Source organism: Humulus lupulus, chromosome X (genome assembly GCF_963169125.1).
Source record: "Humulus lupulus chromosome X, drHumLupu1.1, whole genome shotgun sequence".
Lineage (NCBI taxonomy): Eukaryota > Viridiplantae > Streptophyta > Magnoliopsida > Rosales > Cannabaceae > Humulus > Humulus lupulus.
Genome location: NC_084802.1, coordinates 217,834,036 through 217,842,901, shown reverse-complemented (window position 1 = coordinate 217,842,901; position 8,866 = coordinate 217,834,036).

Sequence of the window (8,866 nt, the reverse complement as noted above, 5' to 3'; positions counted from 1 at the left end):
AACGGAAGAAGCGCGAAGAAGATAAATTGATATGTAGAGGTCACATCCTGAGTGCCCTCTCGGATAACTCTATGATCTCTACACTAACATCAATACCACCAATGAGATTTGGGAGGCCTTGGAAAAGAAATACAAAGCGGAAGAAGAAGGTACTAAGAAATTCCTTATTACTCAATATATGGAATTTAAATTTTATGATGATAAACCCCTTCTCCCTCAAATTCAAGAGTTGTATTATTGTGAGTAAATTGTCTACTCTTAAGATTGTATTTCCGGAACAATTTCTTGTTGGTGCCATTATTTCCAAGTTACCTCCTTCTTGGAGAGGCTATAGAAAAAAAATTCTCCATAGAAATGAAGATATTTCTTTGGAGGAAATTCTCAAACACATGAGAATTGAGGAGGAATCTCGCTCTAGAGATATGAATGAAGAGAAGTCCAATGGGGACACTTTTAAGGCCAATGTGGTGGCTAACCCTCCTAACAAGGGCAAAGGAAATGGTAAGAACAAGGGCAAGGGTCAAAAACCCTTGGGGCACAAGAGAAATGAGGGACAATTCAAAAGTTCCAAGGGACCTTGCTTTGTGTGTGGCAAGAATGGCCACTTTGCTAGAGATTGTAGGTTCAAGAGGAGCTAAAACAATGAGGCAAGAGTCAATTCAACCCAAGAGGAGCTAGTGGAAACACTAAGAGAAGTTAATGTCATTCATGGAAAGATGAGTGGATGGTGGTATGATACATGTGCCACCATTCATGTTACCTATGGTAGGACTCTTTTCAAGACCTTTGAATCTTCAAAGAAAGGAATGAGATACAAATGGGCAATGAGAAAAGGTCCAAGGTTGAAGGAAATGGAACTATGGATTTGTTCTTCACTTCCGACAAGAAGGTTCTACTCACCAATGTCTTGTATGTACTGGAAATGAGTAGAAACCTTGTGAGTGGCAATTTATTTGGAAAATTGGGAATCAAGGTTGTGATAAATTCTAGCAAGCTCATTTTATCTAAAGACAATGTTTTTGTGGGAAAGGGATATGCTTGTGATGGCATGTTCAAACTTTGTACATCTATTGATCATGTGAACAATAAAGTTTCTTCTTCTTGTTATATGCTTTACTCAAATTCTATTACTTTGTGGCATATTAGACATACATATATAGGATTTAGCACAATTAAAAGGGTTGTCAAATGTGGATTAATTGATTGGGATAATGTTGAGCATGACAAATGTGAATTAAGTGTGAAATCCAAAATGGTAAAGAAACATTTTCCTAGTGTTGAAAAAAACCCTAAATTGTTAGATTTGATCAATAGTGATTTATGTGAACTTAATGGAGTGTTGACTAGAGGAGGAATTATATATTTTATTATTTTCATTGATGATTGCTCTAGGTTCACATATGTATATTTTCTTAAAAATAAAGATGAAGCATTTGATGTATTTAAGGTTTATATAGTGGAAGTTGAAAATAACCTTGAAAGGAAAATTAAAGTGCTTAGAAGTGATAGGGGTTGTGAATATTTTTCAAATGAATTTAACTTGTTTTGTGAAGAGAATGGAATAATTCATGAATGTACAGCCCCTTATACTCCACAACAAAATGGTATAGCAAAAAGAAAAAATAGACCATTTATTGAGATGATTAACGTTATGCTATTACACTCTAAATTGAATTTTAGTTTGTGGGGTGAAACCTTGCTATTCGCTTGTCATATTTTGAATCGTACTCCCTTGGAGAAAAATAATATATCTCCATATGAGTTATGGAAAGGGAAGAAATCAAACATTGATTATCTTAAAGTGTGGGGGGGTGTCTTGCTTATTGCTAGAGCACTGATCCTAAAATGACCAAGTTGGGTCTAGGGGATATAAGATGTGCATTTGTGGGTTATGCCCAAAATAGCAAAGCTTATAAAATATTAGACTTGGAGTCTAATGTAATAATTGAATCTAGAGAGGTTGAGTTCTTTGAGAACATGTCATGTGATGACAACAAGTTAGAACCAACTCAAACTAGAGAGCCTCAAGAGGAGACTCCAAGAATAGTTGGTGAGCAACCTCAATTGCCTAGAAGGAGCCAAAGGCTCAAAGATTGGGGATCAAGCAAGAAGTGCTCTCCAATAGAGACACTATACCTTGTTGAATGTGACAGTGAGGAAGTTACTTGGAAACATCCAATAGTACTTCAAATAGAAGATGATCCCAAAACCTTCAAAGAATCAATGTCCTCAAGAGACGCCGCCTTTTGGAAGGAGGAAATAATGATGAAAAGGATTCAATTAAGTCAAACCACACTTGGGAATTGGTTGACCTTCCAAAGGGGTCCAAACCGATGGCACCATACAAACTTTTAAAGCTAGGCTAGTAGCCAAAGGACTCAAACAAAGAGAGGGAATAGATTACTTTGACACATATGCACCGGTAGCAAGAACTACTTCTATAAGGTTATTGTTTGCCTTATCATCTATATATAACCTTTATGTTCACCAAATGGATGTCAAAACAACATTCCTAAATGGGGATCTCGAGGAGGAGGTCTATATGGAACAATCAGAAGGTTTTGTTCTTCAAGGAAGTGAACATAAAGTGTGTAGACTTGTCAAATCCTTGTATGGTTTGAAACAAGCTCCAAAACAGTGGCATGATAAGTTTGATAAAGTCATTTTTTCTAATAGATTTAGACACAACAATGCAGACAAGTGCTTATACTATAAGACTTGTGGTGACTTAGTCATACTTGTGTGTCTATATGTAGATGATATGTTGATTTTGAGTAATGACATGAAAGGAATAATAGAAATGAAGAGGTTTCTATCTTCTAACTTTAAAATGAAAGACCTTGGAAATGTGGATACTATTCTAGGTATCAAAGTTAGAAGTAATAGTGGGGGTTTTGTGTTGAGTCAAACCCACTACGTTGAGCAAGTGCTCGACAAATTCAATCATCTCAAAATCAAAGGGGCACATACACCATTTGATTCAAGCATGAAATTTGAAAAGAATGAAGGAAGAGCGGTGGCTCAATTGGAATATGCAAGTGCAATAAGAAGCCGAATATACGTTGCTCATTGTACAAGAGTGGATATTGCATGTGCGGGTAGTAAACTTAGTAAGTTTACTAGCAATCCAAGTATCAAGCATTTGAATGCTACTGAGAGAATTCTTGGTTATCTCAAGTGTACCAAAGAGTATAGTCTTCACCATACATTTTTCCCAAAGATACTTGAAGGATATTCAGATGCTAATTGGATATCGGGAGTTGAGATAATCTTTCCACCACCGGTTGGGTGTTTACTCTTGGAGGAGGTGCAATGTCATGGGTCTCCAAGAAGCAAACTTGTATATCACACTCAACCATGGAAGCAGAGTTTATAGCTTTAGCGGTAACCGACAAAGAGGTCGAGTGGCTTATGAATCTCATGATGGATATTCCTTTAACCACATATATGGTATCAACAATTTTAATACATTGAGATAGCCAATCCGCACTTGCTAAAGCATATAGTAGTGTGTATAATGGAAAGTCTAGACACATTAATCTAAGACATAAATATGTGAGACAATTGATTCAAGGTGGAATCATATCAATCTCATATGCAAATGAGAACTCAGCAGATCCATTTACAAAACCTTTTGTGAGAAGGTTAGTAAGTTCTACTTCAAAAGGGATGAGATTGAAACTCCTAGAATAATAGATTCACCAATGATGGAAATCCAACTCTAAACTTGTAAAAATCAAGGGAAAGAGTTCAATGGGTAAGAACAAGTCATTGATAAGTGAATAGTTTCAACACTAAAATTTATAATGAGTTCCATCCTAGATGGTTAGTGCTGGTTGCTACCGAGTTAGGGTTAAGCCTAGGGATTTTAATGAAGTTTAGTTGAGTGTAACAAGCATCTACAAATGTAGCAAATATGTTGTAACAACTTCACCTATGTGGACTTAGAAGCGGTGCCGCCTCTCATGGGAGTTGGAGTTTCTCCCTAGAAAGTTCATGAAGAGATGAGCGCATGGCCATGATAGTGCTAAGCGAGAAAAACAAAAGATGTGGTAGAGGTGTGTGAGGTATCATTGGTTTTATCATATGGAATAATTGGTTCAAGCTTTAAGTAACTAATGCTTTCAATAAGATTTTGTGGTATTTTCACTAAGATAAAGTTCAAACTGAAAGGCAGTTTATTTTATGCTCCAAAATTGTTTCAAGCTAGAAAATGAGGCTTGTATTTAACCAAGTGGGGGATTGTTATGATTGGTTAAATACAAATGATAAGTGTTAAAATATAAGCAAGGTATAAATACTTAGTAAAATTTACATAGTGAAGATGTGAAATTTGAGCATCAATTGTAGGCACTTATAAAACGTGATTTTTTGTCCAAAGTGATGCATGAGAGTATCTAAGGAATCCCAAAAAGTTTAGTAGCATTTATAGCATTTTTAGGACCTTTGGAAGTGTCCAAGAACAGAGAGGGTGGCGATAAGTCACCACCCAAGTGGCGAGGCATCGCTTGATGCTTAGGATTTCAAGAAACCATAACAGACGATGCATCGCTTGCTTGCAGGCGCATTACATGAAATTACGTGAAATGTTGTTAATGACATTTTTTTACAAGTCTAATCCTATTGGTTAGACCTAATGACGATGCCTACTCTATATAAGGGTCAAAATAGAGTTTAGGAAGACATGATCACTCTCTCCAATCTCTTTCTACCCTCTCTCTAGCTCCAAGAATCTCTAGTTTTTCTCCAAGAACTATCAAAGAAAGTGATTGACTTTGAGAGTTGAAGGCTTGTTCAATCTCAATCCTCATTTCCTCAAGAGAAGGCCTCAAGCATCCATGACCGTTAGCAAATAGAGTATTAGGACAACATTTTGCAATGTGTATAATCCTTAGTTTTATGTTTTTGGTTTGCTCAAAGTGGTTGTTTTGCCTAGGGTTTTGGAAGCTTCATCAAAGTTGAAGAACACCATTGATCTACTTGGGTTTGCAAGCTCTTTCTCAATCTTTTTTAAGTCTCGGTCAATCCATTTTTTGTGTAGATTATATTTTTTGAGGTGGTGTTATCTCACTCTCCCCCAACAATTGCGTGCTAGGTTGTGGCGAGGTATAAGTACATCATTTCTCCCAAAACTAGTTTAGACAAAATTTGTGGTTATGCGAGGTGTTTCTTGAGAGCCTAAAAGGCTAGCTCGCACTCCTCTGTCCACTCGAATTTTTCGCCCCCTCTCATAAGATTAAAGAATGGTAGGCATTTATCAGTTGACTTTGAGACGAACCTATTTAAGGTTGCCATTCGTCCAATTAAACTCTAGACATCCTTATGCTTTCGAGGTGAAGGCATTTCCATTAGGGCCTTGATTTTGTGGGTTTAGCCTCAGGTTGTATTTTCAGAGTATAGCAAAACACTCTTTGAGGTCGGCAACATGGATATTAGCATGTTTGGATTTTTATAACATATCATCAACATACACTTCCACGTTTTTTCCAACTTCCTTAGCGAACATGCCATTCACCAATCTCTAGTATGTTGCTTCTGTATTTAAGTCCAAATGGCATCACATTGTAACAATGCAATCCTTTGTCTTTTACGAATCTCGTGTGTTCTTGGTCAGGAGCATACATTACTCTTTTGTTATATCTAGAGTAAGCATCCATGAATGACATTCCATCATGTCCCAAGATTCTCTCCCATTTCTACCACTTTGGTTGTGTCCTTCTCATCGAGCTTGACATCTTCAAGCTCTTCTATTGGTTCGAATTTGGCTTGGTCTTCTCTTATTCTGGGCTCAATTTCGTCTTTGACCTCACTCACAACCAATGTGTGGTCACGAGATTGACCATTTCCTCTCATAGAGACGCTATAACATTTTTAAGCTGCTATTTCAGTGTCCAATTCCCACTTGGTGTTGGGAATTTGAGTGCTAAGTATCTTACAGATGTTGCTGCCCCTAGTCCAATCAGGGCTGGTCTCCCGAGCAGGACATTGTAAGATGATGGTGTATCCACGACTATGAACTCGAACATTCTCATGACTGAGACTGGATATTCTCCCAAAGTTAGGGGGAGCTCGATAGCTCCTGTGTTGGCTATCCAATCTCCTGAAAATCCGTAAAGGGTAGTTGTACATGCTTTTAAATCTCACATCGATAGACCCATTTTTTCCAATGTCACTTTATATAGGATATTTTTCAAGCTATCGTTATCAATCAGTACTCGGTGGACCCTTTTATTGCCTAGCTGGATAGTTATGACCAATAGGTCATTATGGGGGAACTGAACGTGAGAGGTATCTTCTTTCGTAAAAGCTATTGGATGGGATTCAACCCTTTGTTGCTTTAGAGATCGAGGCTCTAGAACATAGGGTGTAGCATCTTCTATCTTAACTCTTGTATGTATCTTTTCTGTGCATTCTTACTCATTCCAGCCATATGGGGTCCTTCGGAGATGGTTATCCGGAGGTGGTCGGTTATCCTCTCAACCAACGGGTGCTGTGATCTGAGGCGATGGCGCTGGTTGGGCCAGTGCCACTCTATGGTTTTGAGGTGTTGGCCCCTAGTTGTCCAGTGGCTGGTATTGCTGAGCTTGAAGCAGAGACAATGTTTGTTGTTGTAGTTATTGGGGCAGGGGGAGCTACCTATTGTGCTGACCTAACCTCTTCTACATTGATAAACCTCAGCACTCGAAGAGTGAATTCCACTGTGGTAAGCATCAGTTTTCGCTACAAGTCATCCCAAAGGGGGATCACGGGCAAGATTCTGGCTCGAATAGCCACTAAATGGTTACTGTCATCAATGTCTCGGGCTCACACTGCCTCAATGCTGAATCACCTGAGGTATTTTTTGAGTGATTCTCCTGACTGCTGCTTAATGTTTGCCAGGGAGGATGCTTCGAGCTTGATGCTTTTTGCAACTCGAAATTTTTTCTTGAAATCTTTCAACAATTATTCCCATGACGTGATAGAATACCTACAGAATTTATTGAATCAAATCTTCATAGCTCCTGACAACGTAGTTGGCAAAAGCATGCATCGAAGCTTGAGACCAACATTACTTGCCCTCATTACTGTGTTGAATGTACTTAAGTGGCTGCCAGGGTCAGTATTCCCATCATACGATGCCATATGGGGTATCTTAAAATTACTCGGGAAATTTGTGCTCAAGATATGAGGGGCGAAGGGCTCGAGCTCCTCATCTGAGTCCTATGTTTTATCTTTTCTCCCCTTCCCGTAGGAGTATGAACTGCACCTCGAGTGCATATTTCATGAACTGGAACTATCGCGGGCGGAGCTTGCACTATTGGGAGCTATTATTGTTCAAATGAACTCCAACTCCTTGTTGTAGTATCGAGTTATAATTATTTCCGTAAACAAGTTGTAATGGCTCCCTTCGGGCATTTAAGTGTCCTCTCAGGTTCGGGTTTGGCTGGTTGTACTGCCCTCGATTCTAGTTTAGGTGGTATCGAAGATCAGGACCATCATTGGGATAATTCTCATAATATCTAGGCTCGTTATTGTACATGCTTACCGATCTATTAATATCTTGAATGTCTTCAAGGAAACTGACTGTCCTTTACTGTTGTTGGTGTTGAGCATAACTTCGAGGTGGATTAACCACGTGTACCCTAATTTTTGTGGCTCGGGATCACGAAAAGTGACTTCACAAAGGCTGGGGTTGCCTCGGCTATCTTGTCATTTGGTTTGCTCCCACCGAAACCTGATGATTATTTCTCTGTCCATGCTCGGTCTGAGGATTTTTGTCTCGGCTGGCACTTCTTGCACTTTGAGCCGGCCTTTGAGGTACCCCCTCGCCACTTCGAGGTCCACCTAGGGCCTACTGCGGTATACCTCGAACTGGGGATGATTGCCTAATGGGAGAAGGATGATGCCTGATCGGAGATGGCGACGGTCTCTCATTTTTTGTGGCAAGCATCGCAGGTTCCATGTTATCGTTCCGAGCTACTTGTGGGGCAGTTCGGTTATTCCTAGTGTTGGCAGGAATTTCCCTCATCTGGTTGGTACGTGGGGGGTTTCGAGATAACACCATTGATTGGTTAACTCAAGTATTCACTCCACTTCTTCCTGCTTGGTTCTGTTGAGCTCTTTGCTCGGCCATTCGAGCCGCAACACTTCTCTAAGGACGTCCCCTAATCCTTCGTGGGGATGCTTGGGCTTCAACTGCCCTTCTTTCTATTTCCTAATTCAACCAAGTGGCTTCAACTAGCCTCTCTCACAACCTTTGGTTCTCTAGCTCCACCATTGGGATATATCTCTCAAGATTGTAGTAATCCTGATTTGGTGGCCTAGAACTTTGACCAGGGTCTCGTGGTGTTGATGAAGCACTTCCTTCATCCGGGGTCTCATTGTTAACAGGTTGCTTTCCAGGCCGTCGAGGGTGTTCCTTAGTCAGCAGGGTATTTTCTCCGAGATTCTGGGCTGTTATTGTCCACTTCCAGATCCGGGAATGTTTCCAGTAGGTGCAGCCATTTTTGTGATGAACACAAATCTTAATGGGAGGTTTGAAAGAATGCTTAATGCTCTTAATGAAAGTTGTTGACGATGCTTTTTGTCAACCAAAATTAAACAAGAGCAATTAAGCTTTTATGAATAATCGAGGATGAAAAGATTTTTTACATGGTTCAGTAGTTAAGTCTACCTAGCCCACGAGTCAATATTATTGAGATAATCTGCGTTAAAGCCTAAAGACAACTTCCCAAAGCTTAAGTAAAATATCTGTGCATGAGAAATAAATGACTAAATCTAGGTATTTATAGGCATGGTTACAGATATTACTTCCCTTATTTTTAGGGAAGTTACATTAATATCTATTTCAAATTCAAAATACAATAGAATAATTCAAAATATAATC